The following is a 14,959-nucleotide window of genomic DNA, read 5'->3' on the forward strand; positions in this document are numbered from 1 at the left end:
GCATTCTAATTGCTCGAGTCTGCTCCTCTGACTTCCTAGTGCGTTGTCTAATTCTGTTATTTAATGTTAATCTTTTGGATTTCTACATGTTGTCTCTCTATGGATTCTTGCAACTTATTAATTTTTCCAGTATGTTCTTGAATAATCTTTTTGAGTTCTTCAACAGTTTTATCAGTGTGTTCCTTGGCTTTTTCCGCAGTTATCCTAATTTCATTTGTGATATCATTAAGCATTCTGTAAATTAGTTTTTTTATATTCTGTATCTGATAATTCCAAGATTGTATCTTCATTTGGGAAAGATTTTGATTCTTTTGTTTGCGGGGTTGGAGAAGCTGTCATGGTCTGCTTCTTTAAGTGGTTTGATATGGATTGTTGTCTCCGAGCCATCACTGGGAAACTAGTTTTTCCAGAAAATCCGCTAAAAAAAAAAATGCAGTCAGATCCCTATCAGAGTTATCCCTCTGGCTCAGGCTATTCAGATGTTAATGAAGCCGCCTGGGGAGGGTGGGGGAGGGAACAGAGAGATAGGAGAGTAGCACCTCAGAATATAGCCAGAGTTGCTTGTCTTGGTTGGAATGACTATTATATCTGAGACTCCCGCGGGGCGCGTCACCTATATGTGCTGGCTGTGTGGAGATTGCCCCCGGGGGGTCTGGCCCGCTGGAGTCACGGTCAGATCCTCTGCTTCCAGCCCCATGCCCAGCGTCAAGGCTCCCCTACTGGGACGGTGCACTCTCGACTCCAAAATCAGTCGCTGCCTCCCAGGGACTTCTTGTCCCTCCATCCGCGTGGCCGTGCCGCCTCCGAGAACCAGTTGGGCCTCCTCCCGGGGTTAGTTCAGATGGGTGGAGCAGGTCCCCGTGCTTGTGCCGTGACCGAGTGTTACGGCTGGGACGCTGTTCTCCCCGCTCCAATACCAGTCGCTGCCTCCCAGGGACTTCTCCTACCGGCTGCGTCCCACGCTGCCCGCGCGACCCGGCTGGTCCCCTTCCCGGGGTTAGTTCAGGGGGGTGGAGCAACTCTCCGTGTTTATGCCATACCTGCGTCCAGTCCATATCCCTGCGGGATGGTTCCCCGGCTCGGATGCTGCTCTTTCTGCTCCAAGACCAGTCACTGCCTCCCGGGGACTTCTCCTACCTGCTGCGTCCCCCTCCCGGGGTTAGTTCAGGGGGGTGGAGCCGCTCTCTGTGCTTGTGCCGTACCTGACTGGTACGCTGGCTCCAGGCTCTGGAAACAATCGCTGCTTCCCCGTATTAGTTCGTTCGCCGTCTCTAAATCTGTGTTTGTTGTTCAGGGTTCGTAGATTGTTATGTATGTGATTGATTCACTTGTTTTTCCGTGTCTTTGTTGTAAGAGGGATCCGAGGTAGCGTCTGCCTAGTCCGCCATCTTGGCTCCGCCCCCAGGATATATTTTTTGAGGTGTTACTTTTGAAATGTTGATGCTGTAGCTGTACAAAAATGCATGTGCTGTTTTATTTGAGGAGGCAGATCTGAAACACAGAATTAAAGTTGAGGTTGCATAAATATTTGGAGCAGAATTATTCATTGGCACAAAACTGGTATGCAAAGACGTGGGAATGCATAGGATCTTCAAGAAAGGTTTCGAGATGAGAAAAGAAGATAGACGTTTAAAAAATGGGAACTTTCAACAGTCAGGTAGAGGGAAGAGAAGTTAGCAAGAGAGATTAGAACTAAAGCCAGAAAGATAAAAATGCACAAAAAACAAACAAAAAGGTAAACTACAGAAGCTAAGAGTAAAGATGTTCCGATGATTAAAAATGTAAAATGCTGCTGAGGAATAAATAAGACGGGGACAAAAATAGTCTGTAATACTTGAGTGCATAGAGACCACAGCTAGAAATTTTTTCTTGGAGTGACTATAACAGAATAGAGTTGAAGAAAAATTAGGGGAGACTGAGGAGAACAATAATAAAACCTATTCACTTAAATAGCCATCTTCTTTGCATTTATTACATGGTTCAGACTTCTTTAATTAAAAATAATAATAAATTTAATATCTGAATAATTTGAGTAGATTGAAGACACATGACCTGGAATAAAGACTACCATGGCCAAATTTTACAATCGACTCTTATAATTATTTCTTATGTTAAAATAAAAAACATGGCACATCTTAAAATCGAAGAAAAAGATTAAAAAAAAAATAGATGACTAACATAGCAAGAGGATACAATGAAGGGCATACTATCTCAAATATTATATATAAAATAATTATTGGAAATTAGTTTTCTTTTAATATTACATTTCAAATTTATTTATATATTTATATATCTTATTTATATAAGCATTGTGTGCTTATATATATTTTTTGTATTTATGCTCAATATTATTACTCTAAATGTAATATTGAATTCACTGTCTAAGTATTACAACAGAAGGAGAGCATGTAGTCCCATATGTAAAAATAAAGTATTGCCTCATTCCTTTAAGTGGAATATTTTGTGACAGTATTGTGTAATAAAAAAAAAAAATGAAATTTTCAGTAAACCTGTTCTATTAAATATCAGTGCAATTACCTATAAGAGTTTGCAAAGTACCTATGATTAAATATGTGGACATGAATTAAGCCAAATATTTAAAAAAAAAAAAAAACTTGAATTACATATTTGAGGTAAGTCATTAATTTCCACAGACCAGTTGAATACTGTTACACTAAAGCAAACATCCCTTACTCTTTTAGGAAAGGAGAGGCTACTTAGAACAAAAAAAGTCTTAGAATTTAGCATTACCTGAATCCTAAATATACATATTCCCTGGCAGAAGGGTTATAAGGACACTTAATGGGAAGAATTAAACATGATTGGATTATAACTACAACTTTTCATGTTTTTGTATAAAGAGACCATCATTGTTACATAAACTTGTAACCGAAATGGAATTAGGTCTTAGATTATGCCCAAAATGGAATTGTTGACAATCTTTTTTTATTTATTAAAAATGGGTGATTATTCAAATGATTGTATCAATTTTTATTTTCTTATTGCCTGGGATATTATTTAGCCTGAATGTAATTAAAAACAAAAGCTATTACCCTTTAAACCTTAAACCAAAAATATCCCTCGGAGTCTTCTTAAAACTAAACAATAGCCTAGCTTACCTAGTAAAAAATGCCTGCCTTGAGCATTATGCTCTTTTAAGATCTATATGGGATCAAAGTGAAAAAAGCAAATGGGAAGATTAAATAGGAACCTTAGGGGGCAGTGAGTTACTGGGGGAGGAACAACTCAGAAAAGGAAGGTGAGAATGGATGTACGACTTGAAGGATATAATCGATGTCACTGAACTGCACATGTAAAAAAAAAAAAAATAGAAATGGTTAAATTGGTACATGTTTTGCTATGTATATTCTCAAAATAAAAACTAAATTAAAAAGGGAGCATAGAACTATCAAAAAATAAACAAAGACAGGGTTATTAGTACTACGTTCAGATGAAGTGTACCTGTTTTTGTGCCATTCTAAACACAAATAGGCTAGCAAGGCTTGCCATGATTAAAGCTATACTGCTTTCCGAAGTAATGATAATTTAGCTTTCCATGCTGTTATATAAAAAACCAATTCTTTTAAGGCAATATAATAATGCCGAAGGGTCTACACTATATGTATAGCATTACCACACAATGGCTGAAAACTGTCACAATTGCTTTCTAATTTTAAAATAATGTAACATTGAACATGGGAAGGAATCATTTTTCCAGAAAAAATTCAGCATATACCTTTTCTTTTTACCAGGTAAAATGTGAAGCATAAGTTTAAAGAATGTTATGGTCACTGCATCCAATGATTTATAGTCTAAAGCAAGCAAGTTTAATACATTACAATTCAAACAATAAAGGAGAGATATGTGAGGTGGTGTGAGTGCCTCAGGAGAGGGAAGCTAAACTTGCCTAGCTTGACAAATGGTGTAAAATTTGGGTTAAAACCAGAGGCTATTTCAGAAAAACTTAAGAATATTTTCCTTATTATTTTATGAGCATTCTGATAATGCCTGTATGAATGAGATCAGCATTAATAAGTCAAATCATAAGTCACAAATAATTTGTTTTCGCAAAAACAGTAGAGAAGTTGGGTGTTTGATGATTAGAGAAAATTTCACAGAACTGAGAGAACTGAGGAGGTCTTTCAAAAGCAAGGAGTGGGATTGAGAGGAAGACATCAATTTTCCAGATATGCAAGGAAACACGCAATAGTGTATTGGGAGTTGAGGACAGGAAGTTCTTCAAATGTCGAGCTATAGTGACAAAGGTAAAAGGACAAGATGAGGTTATAACTGTAAGTAAAAATCAATTCTGGAGGCCCTGGATTATCAGGTTAAGAATTCTAAATACATTGTTCTTCTCCAGTAGGTAATAAGTTGTTGGTGCAGGTTATAATAGGAAGTGTGACATGCTAAGTAGGAATTTTGGGGAATTAATCCAGTAATGGCAGAGAAAATAGATCATTTTACTATTAACAAAGGAAAGTTAAAATATAGATCTTTATATTTTATAGACTATGAACTATGTTCATATGAACTGTGAACAGTACCCAGAATGGTGAGATTACCAAGTAAAACAATGCAGAACGCACTAAAGTTGAAAGTCAACACCAAGGAAGCTTGCTAACTTTTTATGCAGGGGCTTGATGTTTTTTTTGATAATTGTATGCTTGGAGGTTGTCACAGAGGAAACAGGTTCAGAAACATGAAAAAAAAAATAGACTGTTGCTTCAGGGGGAATTTTTCTAGGAGAGTTGTCAAAATAAAGAAAAAACTCATAATCCCACAAAGACAAAATACATTTGTTTCCTTGGCACAGAGATGATATAGCACAATGAAATATCTATATACATCTGTCATCCTTGGTTGATAACTAGTTCCATTAACTTGGCTGCATATTTACACTTTAGCTTTATACATTCTTGGGGATTTGACTGTATCGCTGTTCAATTATGATAATAAATCACATGTATGTTGTGAAATATAGTCAAATAGTATAGATTCCTCTCTGTATTCTTTGATATTACTCTTCCATTGTTGTTGTTAGGTGCCTGCAAGTCAGTTCCAGCTCATAGCCACTCTACATACAATAGAACAAAACACTACTTGGTCCTGCGCCATCCTCACAACTGTTGCTATGTTTGAGTCCATTGTTACAGCCACTGGGTCAATCCATCTTGTCAAGGGTCTTCCTCTTTTTCACTGACCCCCTACTTTACCAAGTGTGATGTCCTTCTCTTTCTCTTGATAACATGTCCAGAGTATGTGAGACAAAGTCTCACCATGCTCGCTCCCAAGGAGAACTCTGGTTGTAATTCTTCCACAATGGACTTGTTTATTCTTCTAGCGGTTCACGGTGTATTCAATATTCATCACCAGTATTATAACTCGAAGGCATCAATTGTTTTTCTGTCTTCCTTATTCACCGTCTGGCTTTCACAACCATATGAGACAATTGAAAATACCATGGCTTGAGTCCGGCACACCTTAGTCCTTGAATTGACATCTTTGCTTTTTAACACTTAAAGAGACCTTTTGCAGCAGTTTGCCAATGCAATGTATTGTTTGATTTCTTGGCTGCTGCTTCCATGGGTGCTGATTGTGGATCCAAGTAAAATGATATCCTTGGCAACTTCAACCTTTCCTCCATTTATTGGGATGTTGTGTTTATTAGTTGTGAGAAAATCTTCTATTACTTTGCTTAATTTTTCGTCTACTTATGATTTTTTACTCCCCAGATAATAAAGAAACTTCCTTTAATAAAGGAAATTTAGCTGCTTGAGCTGCCTATGTTATTAAATACATACTTAGTCAACACAACACTAATAAAAAATAATAATAAGCTCTGATTAACAGATAGACTTTTGACTCCTTTACCTATTTATAAGGATTCTATAGATATTTCAGGTGTACTTAGAAAAACATAAAGGTGGTCAATCAATTGAACATAACTAATTTATGTGTATATCAAAAAAGACAATACAGGGAAAGCAGAGGCTAAGTGTGTGGTAGTAATGTTGCTGATACGTAACTGATGACGAACGGATTAAGGAAGCAAACGTCACACATTATCTTAATTTCGAATTAATATAATTTTTTGTTTTAAAATTATGCATTCATTGGAATTTTAAAATATATCATACTTAAATAACTGAAAGAACTGTATGACATTAGTATATACATATATGTGTATACATATGTATACACATATGTATGTATGTATGTGTATACACTTTCCCACAATTTGCCAAATGTACTTGAGGACTACTAATTTTCTGTTATTTATCGTTCAAATGAGGAGCCCTATCAGCGCAGTGGTTAAGCACTTGACTGCTAATCAAAAGATTGGCAGTTCGAACCCATCAGCTGTTCTGTGGCAGTCTGCTACCATAAAGATTTGTGGCTTGCAAACCCTAGAAGGCAGTTCTCTTCTGTCCTATAGGGTCCCTATCAGTCAAAATTGGCCCGACTGCAACAGATTTGGCTTTTTTGATTTATCAATTAAATACCCTAAAGTATAGACATACGATGAAAAAATGGGCTTTATATTCACACACCAATAAGTCTCAGGTACTTAGTTATGTTGCATTTGCTAAACAGCTTTTTTTTTTTCTGCAAAACACCTGGAAAATGTCATTTTCATATCTCGCCTTGTATTTGCTTTTGAAAAACAAACTAGGTTCTGTGATTTTGCATAAACTCTGAAGGAAGTGGCATGGAAATTAGGTTTCTAGGACCCAGTACTTAAATTATATTTTCATTAATGTTTTTCCCATTTTCTTGGCTCATTTGGTTATTTACTAGTAGTGGTGAACACTTTATTACAATGAATTTCAGATTTTACATCTTGGAAGAAATATTTAGAATTGTAGTGGGTTCTATATTCACACTAGTTATTTGTATTTCTCTTTTTGCTCATGGGAAACCACCACGCTGGCACCGTAAGAGTTAAAAATCCAGCTGCTAACCAAAAGGTCGGCAATTCTAATCTACCAGTTGCTCCTTGGAAACCCTATGGGGCAGTTCTCTTCTGACCTACAGGGTCACTATGAGTCAGAATTGACTCCACAGCAATGTTTTTTTGTTTTTTTTTTTTTACTTATAACTTTCAAAATATAATATTATTGTATTTGTATATATCTTTATAGATGATGCCAATTTTTTTTACATTTAATTACTAGATTAAATTTAATATTAGCTAAACACTGATTATCAACCTAAGAATGTTAATGAAGTATTTTATCTTTTGGTTATTTCTTAAATAAGTTATATAACTAAGGTTATTTTCAAGTATACTGAGTAATATACACATACCAATTTTTTGGCTAAAATTCCTCCATATGAAATCTTTTTTTAAACTGGATTTAATTTTCTATAAGACTTAAATTATGGAACCTTCTATAAGTCAGATTTAATTCACAGTTACCCAGGCTAATGAACAAAAAGTGGTATGGAATTTTGAAAGTTATGTCAAATCGTATTAATTTTTGCCCTTAGCAGTAAATTTTCAATTATTATAAAAATAAATAACAAAGCAAATAATAACTACGTCAGAGTTAGAAAACTGCCTGAATCATCCTCTTTGTCGTTCGTCTCTCCCTTATCTGGGCGCCTCCATGATGCCCAGAATCAAGACCACCACTTCGAAAGCACATTAGGAAAACACAAGTGATTTCACCTTAAATTTATAAACTTCTGCCGTTTATATTTCACACATCCACTGCTTTAGAAAATGTTATTAGTATAGATATAAAAAAGCTAAAAGAGTTGCAATTGTAGTAAAAATAAACAAAATTATTTTAAATGTCATTAAAATATATAAAATATTTTCAGAATAATTTTTTATAATTTTGTACAATAATTTTTACAGTAAGAAAAATGACTAAGGCAGTGGCAAGAAGAGGGGCTTTTCTTTTATAACTTTTGGTAACCACGACTTCATAGATAAAGTTGTTATCCAGAAATACCATGCTATGAATGGCCACAACTGTGAAGTAAGGAAAGCCCTGTCAAAGCAAGAGATGGCCTTTGCTTCACCCAGCCAAAGAGGTCGTGGTGGTTCTGGAAGCTTTAGTGTTGGCCACAGAGGTGCTTTTGGTGGGAATGACAACTTTGGTCATGGAGGAAGCTTCAGTGGGCAAGGTGACTTTGGTGGCAGCCATGGTAGTAGTAGATACGAAGGGAGTGGGGATGGTTATAATGGTTATAATGGATTTGGTAATGGTGGAAGCAATTTTGGAGGTGGCGGATGCTACAATGATTTTGGCAATTACAACTATCCATCTTCAGATTTTGGACCCATGAAGACAGGAAACTTTAGACGCAGAAGCTCTGGCCCTTATGGTGGTAGAAGCCAATACTTTGCCAAACCATGAAACCAAGGTGGCTATGGCAGTTCAAGCAGCAGCAATAGCTATGGGAGTAGCAGAAGGTTTTAATGACTGCCAGGAAGTGAAGCTTAGGAAGCTTAGGAGAGGAGAGCCAGAGAAGTGACAGGGAAGCTACAGGTTATAACAGATTTGTGAACTCAGCCAAGTATAGTGGTGGCAAGGCCTAGCTGCTACCCAGAAGGCATATTTTAGACAATACTCTTGTGTAAAAAACTCGAGGACTGTATTTGTGACTAATCGTATATAACTGGTTATTTTAGTTTCTATTCTGTAAAAAGTGTAAAGCATTACAACAAAGGGTTTTAATGTAGTTTTTATGTTTTGTTTTTTTGCTCTGTTGATTGTTAAATATAATAATTTGATCACAATACTGAATAATGTGCCTTTAAAAAAAATCAAGAAAACAATACCATTTACAAAAGCCTCAAATTGATAAAATAGTAGAAATTAACTTAATCAGGAACATAAGAGATTATGCAATGAAAATTTTAAAACACTACTACAAGAGACAATGGGAAGACAACCTGTGCTCATGGATTGTAAGATTAATAGAATGAAAATGTCAATTCTACCTAAAGCAACCTACAGATACAGTGCAATCCCGATAGAAATTCCAATAATATTCTTTACTGAAATGGAAAAACTAATGGCCAACTTTATATGGAAAAGAAAGAAATCCAGAATAGCAAAAACAATATTGAACAAAAAGAACAAAGCAAGAGACCTCACACTCCCCAATATATATAAAAAAAAAAAAAAAAAACTATACAGGCATTGTAATAAAAACAGGTTGGTACTGGTTCAATAACACACACATAGACTAGTGGAATGGAACTGAGAATTCAGAAATAAACCCAACAGCCTATAACAACTGATTTTCAACAAGTGATCAAAATCCATTCAGTGGGGCAGAAACAGTCTCTTTAATAAATGGTGCTAGCAAAACTGGATATCCACCTGCAGTAAAATGAAATAGGACCCATACCTCACACCATACACAAAACCTAACTAAAAATGGATCAAAGGCCTAAATATTAAACCTAAGATCATAAAATTCCTGGGAGATAACTATGGAATCTAATCTTTTGTAAAAAATAGGATAACAAACATAACAACTGATGCATGAATAGAAGACAAAATAAATGTGACCTTATAGAAATTAAAAACTTAAGTTCAAAAAAAAAAAAAGACTTTATTAAAACAGTAAATAGACAACATACAGATGGAGAAAAAAAATCTTTGGAAATGACTTATCTGCTAAGGGTCCAATCTCTAAAATCTGTAGAAAACTGTGACAACTCAACAACAAAAAGACAAACAACCCAATCACAAAATGGGCAGGGGGCATGAACAGAACCTTCACCAAAGAGGAAATCCAAGAAGTTGACAAACATATGAAAAGATGCTCAGTATCATTAGCCATTAACCAAAAAATCTGAACCCACTCCCGCTGGGTCAGTTCTGACTCATAGTGATCCTACAGGATAGAGTAGAATGCCCACAGGTTTTCCAAAGAGCAGCTGGTGGACTGAAATTGCAGAGCTTTAGGTTAGCAGCTGAGTTCTTAACTATCAGGCTCTTCCAAAAACAAACTAAGCCAGCTGCTGTTGAGTTAATTCCAAAGCAATGAGACCCTGTATGACAGAGTAGAACTGACCCATAGGGCTTCCAAGAAGCCCCAGGGGTTTCAGACCAGGGATCTTACAGAGATGCAAATCAAAACTACTGAGATACCATCTCATCCCAGCTAAAATGGCACTAGTTAAAAAAAAAAGGAAAAAAAAAGAAAATATAACAACTAAAGTTGGCCAAGATGTGGGGAAACTGGGACCCTTATCCATTGCTGGTAGGACTATAAAATGATGCAACTACTATGGAAAATGGTATGACGTTTCCACAAGAAACTAGAAATAGAACTACCCTATGATTCAGCCATCCCACTGGTAGATATATACTCCACAGTTCTAAAAATAATGACACAAATAAACACATGCACACCTATGTTAATTGCTGCTTTATATACAATAGGACAAAATGGAAACAACCAAAGTGCCCATCAACAGATAAGCAGATAAGCAAAATGTGATGCATACATTTAATGGAACACTACACAACCGTAAAGAACAATGAAGAATCTACAAAACATATTGTAACATGGGTAGACCTGAGGTCATAATGTTAAGTGAAATAAGTCAAGCACATAAGGATAAGTTGTATAATCCTATTTTTATCAGAGGACAAGAATAGATGTATAGAGAAACCAATGTTCATTGGCCACTGCCAGGGAGAGAAGAGGGGGGACAGTAAAGTATGCTTTAGATCATAGAGATTTGTTATTTTTGGTGATAGAAAAAGTGGCACAAAATGTGAATGTAGTGAGAACAGCACAACCAAAGCAAAAACGAGTGTTTCAGCACATAGGATGGGTATAGGCACATTGGTATACAGGTATGTACAGACGTGTACATAGGTGAGAACAGATAGAAGTACCTACAGGTATGTGTAAAAACAAATATGTGGATGCAGGCACATATATTTCTCTAAGAGAGAAATACAGGCACTTCACAGACATACCCAAACACCTTCTAAGATTGGTTTTCTGGGTTTGAAAGCTTAGGACCACAGTCTTATTGGACAACTCAGTCAAATGGCATAACATAGTTCACAAAAATCATGATCTAAATTCTAGTGAAATGAGTAGTCTCCGAAGTCTTAAAAGCTTGTGAGTAGCCATCTAAGGCACAAGTATCGGTCTCTATTTGGCAGGAAAAAAACAGTAAGAAGGTAACTAAAAGCTCATAGAAGAAACAAGTCTACACGAGCCATGACCTCATCCACCCTAAGACCAGAAAACTAGATGGAACCTGGCTACCACCACTGACCATTCTGACTGAAGTCACAAGAGATGGTCCCAGATAAAAAGGGAGAAAATTGTAGAGTAGAACTCAAATTCTTAAAACAAGAAAAAAAAAAGGTTAGACAAACTGGAAAAGTAAAGAACAGAGAACTCCTTGAGACTATCGCCCTGAGACACTCTTTAAACCTAGAACCGAGCCTATCCCCTGAGATCACTTTTTAATGAAATAGCAGAGTGGCACACAAAATAAAAGATATATAACCTGTAAGATTAGTATTCTACTTTAAAACCATCTGTATGAGACCAAAATAGCACAATTACTCAAAAGCAAATATGGAAAGATAAGGGCGAGGAGAAACTGGAGTACTGGAAATGGATCAAACAAACACAATTAAAGATAATTTTGACAATGTGATAAATGTAACTAACGTCACCAAACAATTTGTATGAAAATTGTGAAATGGGAACCTAACTTGCTGTGTAAACTTTCACCAAAAACTCAATAAAATATTATTAAAAAAAATAAATATAAGTGCACAAAAATATTTTTCACACATATATACATAAAATTTTACAGAAGAAAATGAGACAATTTATCTGCTAAAAGCTTAATCATATGACCAGCTTCTTCTACATAAACTGAATAACATTTCTTTCTGTACCTTGTCTAGTCACACTTTCCATTTGCCCACCAGGCAGACAATATTTTACTTTAGTTTTGAATTAAACCCCAGAAACATGGAAAATGGGGAAACTGTTATTTTCTTAGGAAGAGTATGTATGATCCTTGCCATATAATTTCCCTGGAACACTTTACATACTTTTTTTTTAATGTTTCTTCATTTTTATTAAATATTTTCAGAAATAAAATTTATACTACACGATCATGTCTTTATTCTCGATCAAACCACTTAGAATTAAAGATGCTCCGACGCTCAGGGACAAGCAGTTGCTAAGACCCTTCAGCGGGGCCTGAACAGAAACCACATTCACATTTCTTCCCTTTGTTTCATCCTCAGTGGAATTTTTTTTTTTTTTTAAGAAAACAGCATTCTTTTTCTTTTGTCTAGATCACAGAATACATAAAAAGACATTTCTGATCCTTTTATTTTTCTTCAAGGAAGCACTCTTATTTTATTTTTTGCAGTACATTCACATTCTTTCCTGTGGCTATGTTTTTTTTTTCCAATTCATTTAATCCTTTCCTAAAGGAATTCAACACGAGACAAAACTTGTTCGTGAGTAAGCACCCATTTTTTTTGGAAGAGTTAGTCAAAACCCTGAATAACTTTCCATACATAATGGAAGGGTGTCTAAGCGTATGTGATTTCTTGTAAACACAGGCACATTTTTCTACTGCTCATCTGTCTGTGATTAGTCACATGGGGTAGCAAAAAGCCATAGAAAAATTGCATTAGTTCCAAAAAAGATTAATCTTGTAAATTTATTTTGAATAATCTATTCACAACAACAGTTCTAACCAAACTTCATGAGTTCCTATGCCACTACCAATGGCCTTACAAATTCTCAAGTTAATTTCATTTCCTTCTGCTGGTTTTTATATTGCTCAGATAACAGAATTACATATTTGTCTTTTCCAAACAAGCACATTTTTTTTTATGACAGCATCCATGTTCATGAAATCAAAACTAAAATAATATGAAGTGCTGATAAAATTATGATTTTGTAGGACTCAGTGACCTCATTTGGCAAGACATTCTTTTACTGCTTCTCCTTTAGTATTTCAAGCCTATGTATGCTTTTACAATTATAGCCAAATTATTTCAGGAAGACAGCACTGGCTTAAGAAATGTAATGAAAGCACTTAGAATTCCAGTACTCGTTATTCATTTGTATTTTTCAACAAGTGTTGGCTACATAATTTACAGGGCCCCGCAGGATGTGAAAATGTGGGGTTCCTGGTCCAAACAGCAGGGAAAAAAATGCCATATATAAAAGTAATAAAATGTAAAGCTTTTCTCCTTCTTTGGTGGTCTCTCAACTTGTAATATTTTTTATTTTAATTTGCTTTTTTAACACCCTTCAAATTAAAAAAAAAATAAGTTATTAGCATACATTTTGCTGTTCATTTTTATATCATGCAAAACCAGTTTTAAATTTAAATGTAAGAGCATTTAACTCATATGCAGCCTCACTGAAATTACACAACTTCATAGCTCAATCATATGTACTTTTTTCTTATCAGAGAAGTGAAACACTGCATAAAATTAACTCAGCTCTTTCTATTTCACTTCCTGATGTGGGCACATTCTACCAACATTATCTTTGCTTTACTGACGAGTGAGGAAGGACTGAAAGGGAATGAAACTATAAGATGCTGTCTTTCCCTTTCCATTCATTTCAGTGTACGTGGTGGTTTGGAAAATCATGAGTAAGAAATAATACGATCAAGTCCCTTGGTTGTTTGTGTTTCTCAGAATGCAATTGTCATCTTTCTGAATTTGAAGTAAGTTCTGGTTCTAACAAGAAGCATGCCTCTTGGGGGGCTGCCAGCACCCTCACTTTCTCCACTGGTAGTTGTAACAGTCACATCTTGTATTCACTTAGAATCTTGCTGAACTGTGCATCATGGGTCCCCTGGAATTCAGTGCTCCTGGGACATCACAAAAGATATATACTGATGGGGTGACAAGGAACAACAGCCACAAATATTGCACATATTTATCCTCCACTCATGCATGTGTACAATTGTCTCATTGGACTTCAGTTGCAAAATAATATTTTGTAAGTGAAATTATTAATAATTTCAAGATTACAGTTACAGGGCATTAACCTGAGTGCAACATCCATCTAAGCATGGGGTCCTGTGTAATTGCACCAGTCATACACCTATGAAGCCAGCTCTGGCTAGCAAATAGGGCATTGACTTTTACTCTTATGCCATATCACTTCAGTTCATGAATGTATGTCTTTTTCTTGGCCAGCTTTCTTTTAGAGAATTTTTTTCCCCCACACTCAGTTGCCATCAAGTTGACTTTAACTTCTGACATCCCTACGTGCATCAGAGTAGAACTGTGCTCCAAGGGTTTTCAGAAGTAGACCACCAAGCCTTTCTTCTGAGATGTCCCTGAGTGGACTCGAACCACCAATCTTTTGGTTAGCAACTGAGTAGGTTAATCATTTGCAGCACTCAGGGACCCTTCTCTTCCCATAAGTTCACAATAGTGGCGTCAATTTGTCTGTGCGCTGTGCCAGGAAAGGCAATTTTGGTATTATAATTCAGTGTACAGATTTTCATCTATTACCTCTATTTTTGTTATGAGATTCCCGTGTACCCCATCTCTCCCTGTTGCCCTTATGTACAGAACCTCTTTTGTTTTGTTTCTTAAAACTCAATCCTCCTATATTCTGTTATGTTGAAGAAAGTAAACATCTGACTCTGGAGTCTGAGATGAAAAATAATACCTCCTTTCATAAACTGTCAATGAATACACATATTTTCCATTTGTTCTGTATTCTTGACTTCAGGGTAACTTATAACAAAATATCTGAGTCTTTCTGGATTTCAATAATTTTAACTGGTCCATTGCCATTGGCATTAACCATCCAACAAAAATATGTTTAAGCTGCTATATCAGGTATTCATCGGTGGATGCCTTTCCATCTTCCAGTATGTTTTTGGCATTTCGTATCTGCTATAGCCTTTCACTCACAGTTTTGCAACTTTACTTATGCTTCTACTATGATGTAAGTC

The 14,959-nt window shown here is 35.9% G+C and overlaps 1 pseudogene; it reads left to right on the forward strand.

Annotated features, from left to right (window-relative positions):
* Positions 1–7,952: 7,952 nt before the first annotated feature.
* On the forward strand, positions 7,953–9,110 carry LOC100659136 (heterogeneous nuclear ribonucleoprotein A1-like; annotated as a pseudogene).
* The last annotated feature ends 5,849 nt before the right edge of the window (positions 9,111–14,959 follow it).

Source organism: Loxodonta africana, chromosome 17, assembly GCF_030014295.1.
Source record: "Loxodonta africana isolate mLoxAfr1 chromosome 17, mLoxAfr1.hap2, whole genome shotgun sequence".
Classification (NCBI taxonomy): Eukaryota; Metazoa; Chordata; class Mammalia; order Proboscidea; family Elephantidae; genus Loxodonta; species Loxodonta africana.